The sequence below is a fragment of the Pelodiscus sinensis genome, chromosome 5 (assembly GCF_049634645.1).
Source record: "Pelodiscus sinensis isolate JC-2024 chromosome 5, ASM4963464v1, whole genome shotgun sequence".
In the NCBI taxonomy this organism is placed as follows: domain Eukaryota; kingdom Metazoa; phylum Chordata; order Testudines; family Trionychidae; genus Pelodiscus; species Pelodiscus sinensis.
The window spans coordinates 45,627,768-45,645,443 of record NC_134715.1 but is presented as its reverse complement, the minus strand read 5'-3'; the positions used below and the strand labels follow the sequence as shown (position 1 = coordinate 45,645,443).

Here is a 17,676-nt window from a genome sequence, read left to right as displayed (position 1 = left end):
GTACACTACAGGTCAAATTCTAGCCTCCTTTATTATTATGCAAGTCCCCTGCCATGTTACAGACAATATAAAGAAAACTATATAGAAAAAATAACTTATTTTAAAGGATGGGAGGGTGAGGTATTATGGGACAAAATGATACACAGGTCAGTGTTAGTATATGGGTTAAACCTCTCTAGTCCTACATTCTCGGGCCTGGCAACATCCGTTGTCCGCCATGATTTTAGTTAACCGGATGTTCACTAATCATGGGTGTATCCAGTTTTCTAATGCTCCTATAACATTTGTTTACAGCCATCAGTCATGGCTTTCAGTGTTCTGTGCTGTTATGTAGCCCTAATTTACTCCTAAATGTCTCCTAGAAGCCCAGTAAGCAGTAGAAATGTTGGTAATGCTGGTCAATATTGGCAAATTCTTTGGTTCAACACTGGTCAGGTCCCAAGGGTGCCATACTAGAGTTCAACCTGTATTTATTTTTTTGCATTGGTATTGCTGAAATCTGGGACCAAGTGAACCCTATATTGTTCTGATAAAGAATGTTAGAAATTAGGCACCCATAAGGGATATCCTTTAAAGCAAAAGAAGGGGAAGTGACCTTAACTATGTCAATGCAATGAATAGTCCACTGTGTTTACATTCTTCTATATACATGTATTTCTCAGCTCTTGGTCACATAGCTGAGTTTCACTTTCAGCTGACTAGCATTGAGTTAACGAACCATGGAGAACACCAGAGGGTATACACTAAATAAGAAAAACAACAAAGATTTTGCTCTAAATAATATTAGTTTGATGAATGTTGACGGAGTGCTCCTTTTCCTTTCTGGTTGTAACTAACTGAACTCAGAATACAGACCATTTTATTGTTTAGATTTTATAACTCAATATAAACAATTATTACTGGTGCAAGAATTTCACCTTTGAAGTGATTTCCAAATATTTTAGGTTGGAAACTGGCTTGACAATATCCTTCCACAGGGCAATAAGGGTAAATAAAACCTTCTTTAAGTGAACCACCTTGGCCTTCAGTCAGGACACTAGGCATGAGCATTTGCTAAATACCAGTTTATTCTTCCAGAACACAAAGATGGGGCTGGCTTGCATAATGGGCTGCTGATTGGGGTGTGATTGTACTTTTCTCATTCCTGGCACAAATTAGAGTATCTTAAGTTATGTCTGGCTACCCATGTCCTCACGGGGCTATGTGGTTATTTCATAGAAGTCTTGCAGGGGTTAAGGTAGCACAGAAGGGGCTGCTTAATTACAGGCAGACACCTGGGGGAGAGAAAGCTTCAGAGAGTCAGGCTTGGGTGATGAATTACTAATGAAGGGCAGCTGAGAGAGAAGGTGGGACATTTGTAGTGTAAGGGGGCTGCAGCTAGAGAGCTTTTCAGTTTGGTTTCTGGGTATAGAGAGGAAATCTTGGGGAAAGTAAAAGGCCTCAGGGCCCTGTCCATGATAGAAGAAGTTTACCCAGAATCAAGGGGGAAGCCTGCAAAAGAAAGAATGAAAAGATAGCTAGGGAATGAGTAGTGAGTTGGAGACTATGTAGATCTTGGCTGTTGTTAATTATGTATTCTGGGCTGGAACTGGGACAGGCCTGGGTTCCTCCACTGTCTCCTGAGAACTGGCATAGGACTGGTGAAGGTAACGCCCAGGAAGGAAAATACCACATTGATATTCAGATGGCTAAGTCCTGAAGACCAAGCACCCCATGTCATGGAGCACTGGAAAGACTTCAGGGCAAGTGAGCAATGGAAGGGGAGGCAGACAGGATGGTCCACAGACACAGCCAGGAATGGACTCTGCAGTAGTAAGTGAACTCTGTTACAGGTCATGATAGCAGTCAGAGAAGATGGCTAGGGTATTTCTGTACCTCACTGTTCCCTTTATGCTGGAAAGCTCTAAAGCAGCTCTGCCCCACCCTGAAGAGTCCCCTACACAGGACAAATGAGCAGGGATCTGGATAAATACAGTGTTAGTGCTCACAAAGGGTGGCAAAATGGGGCTTGTTATAGTTCTGTTAAAACTCATTTGTGGGGCATGTAGGCTTTAATTTGGGAACTATTGGCTGCTTAAAATACAAAGATTAAGTAAACACTTGAAATCTGGTGATTACAAGATAAAAATAAAAATAGCTCAATCCTTCAATCTCTCTGTTGTTTAAATGTTAGGATCAAATGACCAAGTTTAACTTCAAAATTAAGATTTCTATATTGCCTCACGTTCATTGCTTTTAGGATATTGATTTTTTTTAAAAAAATCACTATCACCTTCCTTACTGAATCCCTTCATTTCCATCTTCTGCTTTTATTATATCAAAGACCACTTAAAAACAGATTCCAAATCATAACTGAACAGATGAGTGTCCAAGTCATTACTTTCAGGATTATTAATTTCATCATTTTGATACTTCACTCTTTTATTCCTAGTAGGAAAAATATCAATGTGGAGTATAAATTTATATGAAGAGAAAGCAGCTGGCACATCCTGTTGGAATATTTGCTGACTTAAAATTTTAAATTTCCAGGTGGTTGGTACCAGTGCAGTGTGTAGTTGAATTCAGATGATCTGAAAGTGATACTTTCTTTGGGGCTTTAATGATCAAAGGTGTTACACACCCATGACTGGAGCATTTTTGTAATCCCTCTGTGAAAATACCTGAAGAGAATAGGCATATTGTTAGAACTGACTGTATTCTTCAGTTTTGCACTGCAAAGGCAGAAGATCCATTTCTGTCAGTGGGATTTTATAGAAATTCCCTCTGCAATAAAATACCAGCCTTAACTTAATGGAAATGCAACTAATGAAAATGCAGCTTGGCTCTAAAGAGAAACAGGGGCAGCAGCTTGCCTTACTGTAGCTTTATAGTACTGTAAAAGTAGAGCCTAAAAGAGTCAGTGCCTGCTTTGCTATGCTGATAGTCCTGTCACTTTGCCATGCTTCCTCATGAGACCACCTGGAAACAAAACAAGTGTATGTTCCAGCATACTTTGTGTATTTTGATTCATTGCTGATCCAAAATACCAACATAGTGTTAAAAGGACTGTGGTGGGGTATTCTGTCATCTGGAATGTAAACCAGGTTCTATTTCACTACTGCATTGCCAGGGCAATTATTTACAAATATAGACCACTTTAATGCAGTATAACTTACAAAAGAGAGTGTCAGATGGAATCTTTTGTTTATCTAAAATTCCACAGTTCCTACCTGGGTGATAGGAAATACAAAGATTCTTATTTCACCACAGGCTGCCCTGCGGTGGTAGATGAAATGTTTCCTAAACTGATAGTTTGTCAAAAAATTGACATCCTTGTGGAAGAAAGGAGTTCTGCTAATGTTCACTTATACTTATGCAAGCAGCTTTGCAGAACATTCCAAGTATTGGAATGAAATGATTTAATTCATTTGCATTTAATCACTTCTGTGATATTGCAAGATACTTTTTAAACCATTTTTCATTAAATCGTGATGATGCTTGCTTTTTTGTAAGCACGAATACAAATTGCCAATATATGCAATGTTAGTAAGCCATAGACCAATTTCCATAATCTATGCTTTGAATATTTTGACAATGTACTGTGGTTACATGAAGGCACACAAGCTTTGGGCAAATGGTTTCTTTAATAATTTAAGGATTTCTCAAATTACTATTCCACATGTTGCCTCTGAGTATAGACATTTTAAAAAAAAGTTAATGAAAATATGGCTAGTTTATAATGGTATTTCTCTGAGTGAAATCTCTCCTTTGAATCAATTCATTCAAAGCAAAAAAATGTAATCAAGGTATTTTTGTTAAATATTACTTCTGCCTAAAATTTAATTTTAATTATGTAATGTGTTTAATAACAAGAATTGGGTTTTAATGAAAATCCTGTCTGAGAAAAGGCTTCAAGGGATATTTTGAAATTCTAATACCCTATATAGATACAGCAAGTAATATAGTTTTGCTGTGTAGCTTTTAGCAAGAGAAACCATTATGCTACTACTCATTTTCTTTACATAAAATTTTGCATTTGAGTGATTTGTACTATTTATATTGTAAGTACTGCCCTATTCTGCTACTTAGTCACTGGCTTACTGCCTTCAACTTAACATAACTGAAGTTGTATTTGGTACTCCTTAGGTGTAAGATGCAATACAATTGAAATCCTTTTTGGTGTATATCACACTTATTTCCTATGAAGTAGGACAACTTAGGGTTAATATGTAAACAGCAAGAGAAAATGAAAATTGAAGAAAAAACTACCAATTGTTGGAGGTGAGGGGGAGAGGTTTAGTGGTTAAGTTCTGAGATGCCATAATAACGGTACTGGTACAACAACCTGAACAGAATACAATAATGGAATTTTCGGAGACACAAGAGGATGGGGAGGAAACTTGGCTTGTACCCTAGCTTCCTCATAGTTAGTGATCCTGGTATATGCTGTGGGACTCTCTAATGTCCCCGCCCCCTCTCCGGGGTAGGGGGGCCATCACGCTTCTCTGTCTCGCTCCTGAATAGTCCTCCGGTAACTGACCGGGTCGGAGGGGGACCTGAGCCCACCCTCTCTCCAGGTTCCAGCCCAGGATCCTAAGGGTGGGCATCCGTGACACGCCGCCTGACCGGGGGGGGGGGGGGCTATGGCCGCAACTCACCGGTCCCCGGGAATTTCCGACCCCATCCTGGGCTGCCTCCTACGATCCCTTCGGTCCCTTATGATATGGGCTTTGGTTCAGCGGGTTGCCGGGGCGACTCACCCATGCTGGTCGTGGGGGTCCTCGGCTGTCCGTCCTGGGTCCGCTGTTGGTCCGACCACGGCGCCGCAGTCCTCGGTGCTTGCCAGCTCCCCGTCCCTCCTGGGCTCCGTCCTCTCCCTGTGCTGCCGGCCGCCCGGCTTTTAAAACTGGCGCCCCGGACCAGGGATGCCGGCGCATGCCCCCCTGGGGGGCCGGGAGCATGCGTGGGCGGAACGTCTTGGAGGTCCCTGTGCCTGCGCTGGCAGCCGCCGTTGGGCCGGCGCATCAGAGCCACTCGGGCGTTCCAGCGGCAGTTTCCCGTGACGCCCCAGTGCGGGGTTGGGGCTCGTGATCCCCACCACCCCATCACAGACTCAAGTTACCATCACTACAGAACTTAGGCAACATTACAGACCACCCTAAATTGGACAATGAACAAGCCCTAGACCCTTTACATCACCATCAGGGCACAGCAGTGAGCTGCATAAGATTAAAGGGTTAGCTGGGGGAGGCTAGCCCATAGTCCAGAGCCAGCGTCTACCAACCTGGTTTAGGGGCCTGGCAACTCTTTCTGCCCTCTCCCTCCCCCTCTCTTTTCCTGCTTCTATGTTAGCTGTCAACATAGGATCTAAGACTAAGATCTAACAGGAAGTTAAAAATATGTGGTCCATAGAGATGTAAAACTCATCTTCTGTGAGCTACTCAACTCACCTGCAAGTTTTTACTGCTAGAAATCATACAAATAAGCACTTTCTATTTTAAAATAAATATATAGGCAGAGCAAATAAAATGGCTGATTGCATGCATGTTGGAAAAACAATTTATAGATGTATGCAAATACGATACATTGGTAAGAGGAACCTATGGGCTGTAACAGTTGCTGTTGCAAAAAATGAGCATAATTTTATTTAAATTAAAAAGTAGCTTTTATACTACAAATATATGTACTTTTATGTCCATTGAATATAAATATTTTGTATGACTCAGAAATGTGTTTGCAACAATTGAGGACAAACAGCATTTTAATTACATTGCTCTCAATGGTTGGATAGCTCTGACCTCTTGTTAGTGGTATTTTTCATTTGCTAGTAAAGAAGTAGCATTATTTCTACTTGCCTTCAGCAGAGTGACTACTTAGTTCTAAGAATGTGGAAGCTGTCACCAATTTACAGTAGCTTCTCCAGGCTTGTGAGCAAAAACATTTGTCTGATATTTGTTTGTTACAAATAAATGTGGTGTAAACTCTCCATTGTGAAGAAAAATCAAGCAATTCCTCCCCGTCCTAACTTCTCTCCAGAAAACTAATAGCCCAGTTGTGCATCTATGATCTGAACCTTTCATGCGTGTCTCCCTTATATGCTGAAAAGGGACATGGTTGCTTCCATTGCAACATCTGCATCTCCGTCTTCCTCTGGACCCTGTGAGTGCTGTTTGCTGAGTCGAGAGCACAAGTTCCTGAACTTCTTATTTTTTTTCCCCTGAGGCCTGCCCCAGCATGCTATAAAAACCAACACCTCCCTCCCCCAGGCCACAGCTGGGTTTAGAATAATAGAGAATTAGAGTGGGAAGTGGGGATGTGAAATGTTAACTGGTAAACATCATCCAAAACGGGTACTGCTTACTGGTTCCAGTTAATTGATAGGGGCTTCCCACTAACTCTGGGCAGGGGCTGCTCCAGCTCTGTGGGGTCCTGGGCAGGGCCTGTCTGTGGCAGGTCTTGTCTGCTTTCCTCCCCCACTCCCCACAGCAGATCACACCCTGGCTCCCTGGGGGTCAGGACAGCAGAGGATGCTAGCCCTGCTCCCAGGAAGCCAGCTGCAGACCCCACAGCAAAGCCTCCTTCCCTCAGAGCGGAGCTGGCAGCCCTGCTCCCAGGAGGCTTCACTGCAGGCTTTGCAGTATAAAGCTTATTTAAGCGTTATATAGCAAAGCCCACAGAACATAGCTGCTAGGATTATTAGCAGTGACACTGTTACCTTTTGAAACAAATTTTTACATCCCTAGTTGGAAGAGACCTCAGGAGGTCAATAGTCCAACCCTCTCTTCTCCGCCTCTTTCCCCCCGCATGCTCAAACCAATTCCTGCCTGCATATAAAAGCCACATGTGTTGGCGTATAGCAAATGGGGAAATTGCCTGTTCCCATACCACAGAGGCCCCCCCCCCCCTTTTGCTCAGGCTTGGACTTCCACTGCAGATGGTGGGGCTGTTAGCTCCAGACTTTGGCACCAAGTCATAGGTCTTTACTTTCTGCCCTGAGCCCCAGAAAGTTTTAATGTTGGCCCTGCTAGGAGAAGGCCAAAGACTTCTGGTTAAGAATTTCTGGTCTAAAGAGCTATGTGGTAGGAGGGCTGAAGAGGAACATGGGTTGCATTGGGCGACAGGTTTGACCTAAGCCATTCTCCGAGAATCCAACGAAGTTCAGTGAATAAATATAAAACCTAAATCTGTCTTATATTTCTGCAATCTCCCCAGTGTCCCCCCAAATGGTAGTAAATCTTCCGTTAAGTAGCTGGGTTCCAGGAGTAGCCACTGGCAAGCTGAAACCCTGATAGAATAATGCTAGTGAAGCTGCACTGCAAGAGAAGGGAAAAGAAGGGACTCTGCTGACATGGAAGTTCTGGATCTCCTGTTTTATCTCCCAACCCAAGATCTATAGACCTCTTTGGGGAATCTGAGGTTGAAGGCTGACTTGGACAGAACAACTAGCATGAATTTTCTAGTTCTTCCACTTTTAATCGTCTTCCTGAGGCTTTTCCTTCAGGGGAGAGCAATTGTGTTCTACAGTAATTATCAGAGTTACAGGATTGTTTTCTTATAGTATGAGGACATAATGTTTTGGACACTTATTACAGAAGATTGTAGCTCTACTTTGTTTAAATAAATGAAGTAAAATATAAAAGTGTAAATACAAATACTCGCAACCACATTTTTGGGAAGTATATGGTGTTTTTCTCTATGTAGATTTTAAGTGTATAAATAAAATGAACCAAGCTTCCAGTATTATGCATATGTAGCAGAGTACAACTAACTATATCCCAAGTCTTTCTCAGTGGGTACGTTTGGGGGAAACTCCATTTTGTGTTGTGAATATCATTTTTTTTTTTGGTGGTGGTGGTAACTATCGTTGTTGTTTTTTTTTTTTTTATTGTAACCCATGTTGAATTAAGACATCCAGTTTATTGAAGAGCAGTCTGATCTTGACAAGGTCAGTGCATTCTAGAAAATGTCACACTCCTGCTGGGTTGTATCTGGGTCAATACAGAGAGTACAAACAATGAGTGCCATCAGTATGAAATGACTGTGCCATGTGAAGACCATAGGCTGCACTGATAAGGGAACTGACATTGGGATGATTTGTATGGAGAAGCTTATTGGAGAAGAGGGTGATTGCAGTCTGGAATTCTCTTTGCTGAAACAGAAACCTGAGTAGGTAAAGACTGTATTAAAAGATGGGTGCTTCCCTGAGCAAGGGGTCAACCACTTCCATGTGGAAGGAGACTATGCTGGGGGGAGGAGAGACTGTGAGAAGGCCACCCAGCTTAAGGATTCTGAGTGGGTCTCAGACACATAGGAGTGCTTCTCAGGACTGTTACTTTTATAAAGATCTGTAACTCTGGTGTCTTCAAGAGTAAGAGTTAAGTTTTTGTTCTTTGCTTTCCAACCCTGTGGCCCTAAAGTGTTCAGCTATAAACCAACCTCCCGTAGATGAGCTATGTGGGCTGGGAAGAGGGAACGGAAGGATGTGACATGTCTAGTCAATTGGGGGCTCAGCTGGGTTTAGGCTGCACGGTAGGATGCTATTGTCCAGGGAGGGCATCAGATGTGGAATCTGCACCTACCTTCAGGGATGCCAACAGGTGATCAGTCACTAAGCAATGTAAGGGAGACCTAGGATTATTGTTTTTCCACCAATTACTAAACAATGTGTTTCTGTAGGAAATGCAATTAAAAACAAACTATTTTAAAGGAACAGGAGGAGAAGATCCATCTAAAGAGCCTAGGGGATCTGCTGTCCTGACCACCCCTGCTCTCTCTGATGCTTCCCTCACTGAGAAGTGAAGAGATTTTTCTGAGATTCGAGTCAGTCGTTGTGTCTAATAATCTGGTTCGGGTGCTTCAAAATAAAAAGGCAAAGCGTTTAACCTTGTCAATGTCATCTATTTTTTTAACTATAATGGAAAGCTTTTTTTCAAGTGAGCATGAATATTTATAACTGACAAAAAATTAATCAATGGCAGTAATAATTAATAAATAGGCCATTCTTTTTAAATTATTTAGACAGATTTTTTTTGCCTGGGGAAGGCCATATGTCTTCAAAACTTAATGCTGAGTTGTATAGTAGTATGTTTGACTGGTGTGCATATAAACATGGACTAACATGCATTCTCTATACCTTGGATATTGAGTAAACTATGTACATTCAGATATTGTGGTGGTTTACTTCTGTGCATTTGTACAGCCTCACTACAATGGGTTCTGATATGTGTGAGTTACTGTACAAATAAAATAGCTGCTTATGCGTGTGGGGAAATACGGCATTCTTATACCGATGACCATCAGCTAATTGTGGGGTCAGCTGCATTTTGTGTTCTATGTAGTAAGTAGGAGCAGTGCCTCTGAGCTGTAATGCTTCCAAAGAGCCTGGCATAGAATACATACTCTCCAGGATGCTGTCTCTCTGATCCAAAATCCATTCAAATCAATGTACAGACTCCACCAATTGACTCCAATAAGCTTTGGCTCAGATCCTTTATAAAATCAATAGTGCCATGCTAAATGCTTCTGTTCTAGATGATATAAAATATGGCCCCTCAAAATATATTCTTTTGTTATTTCTAAAGATTTTTATCCTTTTTCATGCACTGATTTAAAATGTCTGCTGCTCTGTGACTTAAAACTTCAGATCACATCATACGGGGGATTTATCAGTGTACCACAATGCAGGTAATAATATCATCTGGTTTGTTATTACTGAGGATGCAGTAATTTACTATCATTCACTGTGCACTCAAATTATTTTTGGGTAGCTGAATGTCCTACATCCAACTTACGTTTTTATGTCTCCAATGATCGCTGCTTGCATATTTGAGCAGTCTATATATAGTATCTTTATTTACTGCATCTATTTATGCACAGCCCTCCAAATTCCATTAACATCACAATTGCTGTATATTGATCACTAATGTGCTACTATTCAAAACCTAAATCTGCATTCTGCAACCATACAGGTGAGGAAATTAGGTTTTTTTTTAATGCCCTTGAGTTCTCCTATTGAAATAAATGGGACTATTCACATGAGTAAAGTGCTAAATACATGAAATAGTTCATTCTGTGAAGCAGAAATAGCATTGTAATGTACACTGTTATGTAAATAGTGTCTGATACTTAGGTGCTGTTGAATATCTTATCTAAATGATTTCAATTATTAAATTCCATTTTTATAATGAAATGTAGGCTCTCAATTGCCTCTGATTTTAAGTGGGATTGAAGTCGTGTAAGCATGGTTTTCAAAATTTCTCTAGATGTTTCTTTCCCCACATTCCCACAGCACTTGTATCTGCACACATGAAATAACTTGAAGTTGTATTAGCACAACTTCAACTGCCACCTAGTCAACTACTGTAGTACAATAATGCAGGAATTATTGTGACTAAATAATTCTTAAAATTAAGATAATAAACTACATACTTAAAAAGGTATAATTGCCACTTTTTAAGTAACTAACAACATATTGCTTTTCATTTGGCAGAGACACACAAAGATGACTAACATAAGTTGTTTGCTTTTGGGGGGCAGAAGGGGGTGATGCATTAATGGCATTTCCACAGCCAAAATATTTTGTGGGCCAGGTATTGCTGGCATCATATGTGTAAAGAAGCTTCTAAAAGATGCTAATGACTCATACTTAAGATTGTTTGGTGCATGCTCAGATTATATGCGGGTCATTTACTTGACTCAGATTTTGTAGCTATGAATAGGCCTGCAGTGGAACATGGCATGTTTAAGGAAGATTGCTTCAAGCATTGAATTAATGATATTTGGTATTAAGGTGACGCACAAGTTAATACATACACCTTCATATTTTCAGGCTGGTTTGCCTTTTCTTTGGATTGATTCTGCCTACATGAGCTCATAGTATTAATTAGTGTACGTTGACGTACTATGTGGCATGATGGAAAGAGTCAAGGTGTTAAGATCTTTAAGGCAGGGAGCTTGTTTTTATGACCAAATATAATAATCTCATGGCACACTATAAACTCTTAGGGTGCGTCTAGACTGGCAAGATTGTGTGCAAAAGCAGTTGCTTTTGTGCAAAACCTTGCCAGCTGTCTACACTGGCTGCTTCAACTTGTGCAAGAGCACTGACTTTGTAATGTACAAAATCAGTGCTTCTTGCGCAAATACTTTCATGCTCCTGCTCAGGGAAAAGCCCACTTGCACAAGAATACTTGCTCAAGAGGGCCAGGGTAGACAGGGAAGAACTGTTTTGCACAAAAAAGCCCCGATGGCTAACATGGCGATCAGGGCTTTCTTGTGCAAAATCGTGTCTAGACTGGCCACAGATCCTTTTGCGCAAAAGCATCTGTGCCAATCTAGAGGCACTTTTGCAGAAATACTTTTAACGGAAAATTTTTTCCGTTAAAAGTATTTCCACAAAATCATGCCAGTCTAGATGTAGCCCCAATGATAGCATGGCCAACAGAATTTTAAAGCAATACAGTCTATGAAGTTGTTCACAACTTGAATGTATTGCATGTATCAATATATAATGCATATTCAATAGGTACACACACTTTTGTACTAAATTTCCTTTGATAATATCAGATGGAGTAGAAGTTTTTATTTATTAAATGATAAAAATATAAAATGGAAAAAATGAATCCCAAAAGCATATTGGCAACTCCTTGTGCCCTCAGTAAGCATGGAACCAGTAAAAGGTAGCAGAAACCATGTCCTCTGCATCCTGAATTGAGAAGTTTACATCTCAAACTATTTTCTATTCTTGTATCATCTACAGGCTACAATCAGGGATAAGTGTCCAATCATACTGGACTCTGGAAATCTAAAAAATCAAAACAAGCTTTTTTTAGCCTAGCAGGTTTTAGAGGTGCTAACACTGATTAATAAGAAAAAAGAGGTCAACTGTGTTGAAAGGCTTATGGAAGCCCCATATAATCAATTTAGATTAGGTGAACAAAAAACCTAGATTTCATGGCTACAATGTTGGGGACACAAAGATAACATTGCAGCTCTGAATTAAAATATTTTTGCATGTTTCCAAATGGCAACTGGTATTTACCCATATGCCCTGCATGTTTAAAGGATGCTTGTGTAGTCTCTTGAAGGATTTAATTTTGCAGAGCAACAGGTACCCCACTGACTTATTAATTTTGAGAATGCGTAGCTGCTCACGGGACAGGCACAAAAGCTGGGAAAATTGATCCCTAAAAGGGCTTGTCTATATTGCATTCCTCTCTTGAAAGAGGAATGCAAATGAAGCAGATCAAAAATTCAAATGAAGTACAGATTTGCAAATCTTGCGCTTCATACACATAATCTCACGAGCGCTTTTTTGAAAAAGGGTGGTTTTTTTTTTTTTAAACCCAGAAGTCTAGACAGGGTTCTTTCGGCGGGGAAAAAAAATCCTCTGAGTTCTTTCAAAACTTACTCATTTTTTCAGGAGTACCCGACTGGGTTTTTTCGAAAAACCCCTTTTCAAAAAAGTGCTGTCATGCGATTATGCAAATGAAGCATGAGATTTGCAAATCCACGTTTCATTTGAATTTTTTATTTTTCATTTGCATTCCTCTGTCGAAGGGAATGCAGTCTAGAGATAGCGTAAGTGGGATGGTTCTCAGATATTCTGAAGTTGTAGGCAATGCCGTAACTCTGAAAATCAGGTCGCAATTATCAAAACTTAATTATAACCCATATCTGAGACACCTTGTAGTGTAGAAATATGTTTCAATTGATACTGGAGAACAGCTTCACATAATGGCTCTTAAAAAAAAATACAGAACATTGAAGTTGGGTTGTGCTACAAACTGTATATAGTGCACATAATGCAGTCATACTACTACTGATATGGCATGCAACATAAAAATACAAGTAATTTAAACAAAGTTTTGAAATTCTGAAACTTTGAAATGTTCCAAAATGAGAGTATTCCAAACACAAGGGAATTTTTCCATGGAAAGTTCAGATTAAATTATACTACTTCATGAAAATATCAACAAAATTGTTTTCTTCTCCCCTCCTCTGCTGGAAAACTCTTGGGATTAAATGTTCTGACAAATTCCAGTATGTCAGAATAGAGTTTACAGTGAAATAAATTGTCATTGAAAATCCACAAGGGGCTAATAATACATGTGAGGGGATCATCCTCTCAGTTCCCTGTACCTACAAGCTCCGCATCTATACTGTTCTAGAAACTTAAAGGTCCAGGGTAAGTAGGTTTGAAAAGAGAAATGGCAGGGGAGCACAGAAGAGAGAGAAACTATGAGAGACATAAGGGCAAAGAGAGCCCCTCCCCCCAAAAATAAAACAAATATTATCTGGCTTTAGGGGTAATAGCAGTAAAGCACTATTTTTCTGGAGGAAAATAGTTCCCTTAGCATGCCCTGCTTTCAGACTCGCAATATAGTGCAATTTGGGGTGCTCCTGACCTAAAAGCAAATGTTACCATTTTATTGTCTTCACCTACTATCTGTTCCCCATGTTTTCTATGATGTCTTGAAGGTAGGTAAAGAAGTATTTTCTAAAAAATGTATATGCAACACTTTCCATAACACCCCCAATAATCCTGCTAATTGTCAAACAAAGGGTTATTTCACTCTAAAAGCTGGAGACTGCTTGATTCATAAAATATTTTTCTACATACATGACAATTATAATATCAAGCTCTATGTAGTTGAACAAGTAAACTATCTAAATATCAGCTGACTTTTTTTTTAAATCAGCAAACAGAGTACATAACATTTCAATTGGATAAATGTTTAACTTGAGCAGCCAAGAACATTGATTCCAGCAGAAACGTTCACAACAGGTTGTAAAATATGCATCTGGAATTTTTAAAATCAGCAAAATATACTGAAAAGAGAGATCCTGTATACTATGATTATTCAACTATACAGCTGAGTCGGCAAATTACCATATGGAACTATTTTATTTGAAAAGCATGTTAAGTGGACAGTGTATTTATAACTCATGCAGCCAATTATGCAACTAAATCACCAAGCTATATGAAACATTAACTATGTAGGAAGATTTATACTGAAATAGTCACTGAACTAGTAACACAGTATCTCTGCCTGGGATGACTTTTGTCTTTTAAATGTTTAACTCACTGCAAAATACAGGACTATGTACATAGTCCTGTATTTTGTTTCAGCTACACCAGACTAACACGGCTACATTTCTATCACTAACTCACTGAAGTTTTCCTACCTCATTCAAAATTCCATTGCAGGAGGATAAAAACATAATATGTGGAAGTCCTGATGATTAAGACATATTTTAATATTGACTAATCCATTCCAAACAACTTCGGTTGACTCAGCTCCAAGTAACTGAAGTAGGATTGTTCTGGATGAAATTTCAGCTAGCTTTGCAGTTTGGGCCAATGTGAAGACATAATGCGCCATCTGATATTCTTTTGACAGAGCTCTGGGTTCAGTGTCCAGAATGGAATGAACACTTACATGAGAAGTCTCAAAGGGGTAACTGTAACTTCAAAAACAACGAATAGTTCTGTGGCACCTTGGAAACTAAATAGATAAATAGATCATGAGCTTTCATGGGCAATCCCACTTCTAAGGTTAGTGAGGTATGAGAAGATTGTGCTTTGAATTCCTAACTCCAGAATCAGCAAAGTACAAAGAGCTTTAAATGGATCAGAGAACCAGGCCCTCTGCATTTTCAGCTTGCAAAGGGCAAAACACGTTTACTAAACCTTAAAACCCATGAGCTAGAATTTAAACGTATCCAGTACAAACACACATTTTGTTCCAATTATTAGAGCTTTTTTACTATTGGTCTTAAAACCTGTGAGAACAGAATTTGCCCCCCAAATACAGAAATAAGTTTTATTGGTTTTTTTTAATCTTTTTACAAACGTGCATTGAAACTGCATTAAAAATTATGCAGATAAAATGTAAATTCGCATTCTATGATTGCCATATTATTAATCTCGTCAGCTGTGCATGCTATCTTTTCAGACAAATCTGCCCCATAAAACTGACTATATGACATTTAACAAGATAATTATTAATTATAAAATGACAATTTCATGTCCTTTTATATTACTTCAATGTAGATTGTACGGTCAAGTTTTATTTTCAATGTACTATTTAACACACACCATTCATATTGTTTGGTGTTTAATTGCTTTAAAATTATGAGATGAACATGCTGAAATGTGCTAATGTATATGAACAACCATAAAGGATGTAATGCAGACAGTGGTGTGGAAAGTGTTTGGTATGGTAATATATCCAGGTAAGGATAAGAAAAATGTTTACAGTTTTAGAATGAATCTGAGTTTGGCTCTTCTGAAATTCTGAGCCATGGTAATTGATTACAATCATAGAACTGGAAGGACCTCTAGTCCAGTATTCTGTCCTCCATGGAAGGACTAAGCAACATCTAGAGTGCAGACTATCCCTGACAGGTGTTAGTGTAATTCACTCTCATCTCCAATAATGAGATTCTACAGCCTCCCTGGGCAGTTAATTCATAACCCTGACAGTTTGCTATTGGAGATGGAGAGGGAGCATCCTAAACATACCTTAGTACAATTTAAGCCCATTGCTTCTTGTCTTATCAGGAGTTGAGGCGAATATTTTTGCTCCTTCCTTTTTAGGTAAGGTTGAAACTCTCTTAATAGGGGCCTCTCTGATCTGGCAATATCTGTGGTCCAGAAGGCAGGCTGGTGGGGCAGCGGGAGCCTGACACGTGACGGGGGTGCTTCCCAGAAAGGTAGTGGGGGTAGCCCAGTAGGACAGTGAGAGCCTGACACACATGAGGCAGCAGGGTACTAGATGCTGCAGCCAGAGTGGGGAGCTTGAAGGGGGCTGGTTGCAGGAGGTGTAATCCCCGCAAAATCCCTCTTCTGGGATCAGCCAGGTCCTGAGGGTGTTTTGGGTCCAGTCAGGTCCTGTGTGGTTATGCCCCTTTGATCTTTTCCAGACTAAACAAACCCAATTTTTTCTAGATCTTAAAAAATTGTTGTTGCTCTTTTCTGGACTTCTTCAAATTTTTCCATATCCTTTCTGAAATGTGGCACCCAGAACTGGACACAGTACTCCAGCTGAGACTTAATCAGCAACAATTGAGTAGATACTTACTACTTTGCATTTTCACACTTGCCCAATCTGTAATGTACCAACTGTAGTGGTCTCTTCAACGCCATTTAGCTTTCTTCTGACAGTGCTCTGGAATTAGTGTCCAGAGTAGACTGAACACTTTAAGAGATTAAGATTAATGAGGTATGGGAAGATTGTGCTTTTAATAGGAGTCTTCCTTACCACACTCCTATTAATACATCCCATAATGATTGAGGTTGTTTTTTGCAACAGCATCACTTGTGGTCCACTCTGACACACACCCCTGCCCCACCTGATGCCTTTCTGCAGTATTCCTTCCTAGCCAGTTCTTTACAATTTTCTGTGTGTGCAACTGGTTGTTCCTTCCTAATTGGAATACTTTGCATTTGTCCTTATTGAACTTCATCCTGTTTACCTCAGACTATTTCTCCAGTTTGTCTAGATTGGTGGTTTTCAAACTTTTTTTCCTCATGACCCAGTTGAAGAAGATTGTTGATGCTTGTGACCCAGCACAATTATATCTTTTGACTAGTGTGCGGTTTTCAGGGTGGGGCTGAAGGGTTGTGGGAGGAGGATAAAGGCTTTGCCTGAAGGTGGGCTCAAGGATGGGGCCAGAGATGTGAGTTTTGGGGTACAGGATGAGGAGGGGCAGAAGGGTTCAGTATGTAGATGGGGACCCTGGCCTGGGGCATGGAAGTGAGTACAGAGGGTGCAGGCTATGGCATGGGACTGGGGATGTGAGGTGTCTAAGGTGAAGGAGGGGTTTCTGGGTTTGGAGGGGCTCGGGGCTGGGACAGGGGATTGTTGGGGCACAAGCTTACCTCCAGTGGCTCCCAGTAGGTGATGCAGTAGGATGGCAAGGCAGGCTTACTGCCTGCCCTGGCAGAGTAGTCTGCACTGCACCCTGAAAGTGGCCAACAGCAGATCCAGCTCCACAGGGTTCCCCAGTCCTAAGCTCTGTCTCCACACATGCATTGGCCAGTAGCTGGTCTGTCACCAAGCATTGCCCAGCAAAAACGGATGGAGCTCATTTTGGGCTTGTTTTGAAATGGGAGTGGCTTCATTTTTTGGCTTATGTTGCTCTTTTATTTGGTGAGATTTGGATACTTGACTTCACCTGGAGCTGGCCTGCTGCTGACTGCTTCCAGGACACAGCATGGTCTGCAGTGCCAGGACAGGCAGCCAACAAGGGTGCTAAGGGCAGTTTCCTATCTGGCCACCCTATAGCAGGGCAACCCATTGCCTAACTTTCTGCAACCCAGTACTGGGTCACAATTCGTACTTTGAAAATCACTGTGCTAGAGCATCTATGAGGTGTGTAGACATTGTCTACAGATAATCACACAGCCTCATGAAACTCATAAATGGTAGCTTATTTGAGCAATCTTGAAATCATTGTGTCTAGGTACTGACAGAGGTTAACATAGTGAAGCACAGGCTTCATTGTGAGTTTAAAATTTACTTTTACAAAATGCAAGTTAAAGAACACAGTTTCTTTTTATGAAATAAGGATCCCTCAATTATTCCCACTAAAACTACATAATAGTTCTCAATGTTTCTGAGCTCAATGCAGTTCAACATGTATGCGATAATATGAAAGGGTAGGTAGAAGGGATGTTATTGGTCACTCAAA

At 40.4% G+C, this 17,676-nt stretch overlaps 1 long non-coding RNA gene across 1 annotated transcript in view; it reads left to right on the top strand.

Annotated features, from left to right (window-relative positions):
- The first annotated feature begins 1,291 nt into the window (after nucleotides 1–1,291).
- LOC142829588 (uncharacterized) overlaps nucleotides 1,292–17,676 on the top strand; it is a 185,361-nt gene continuing 168,976 nt past the window's right edge. Inside the window, exon 1 of the long non-coding RNA XR_012904135.1 lies at nucleotides 1,292–1,812. This is a non-coding gene — a long non-coding RNA (uncharacterized LOC142829588). The remainder of the gene's footprint in view (nucleotides 1,813–17,676) is intronic.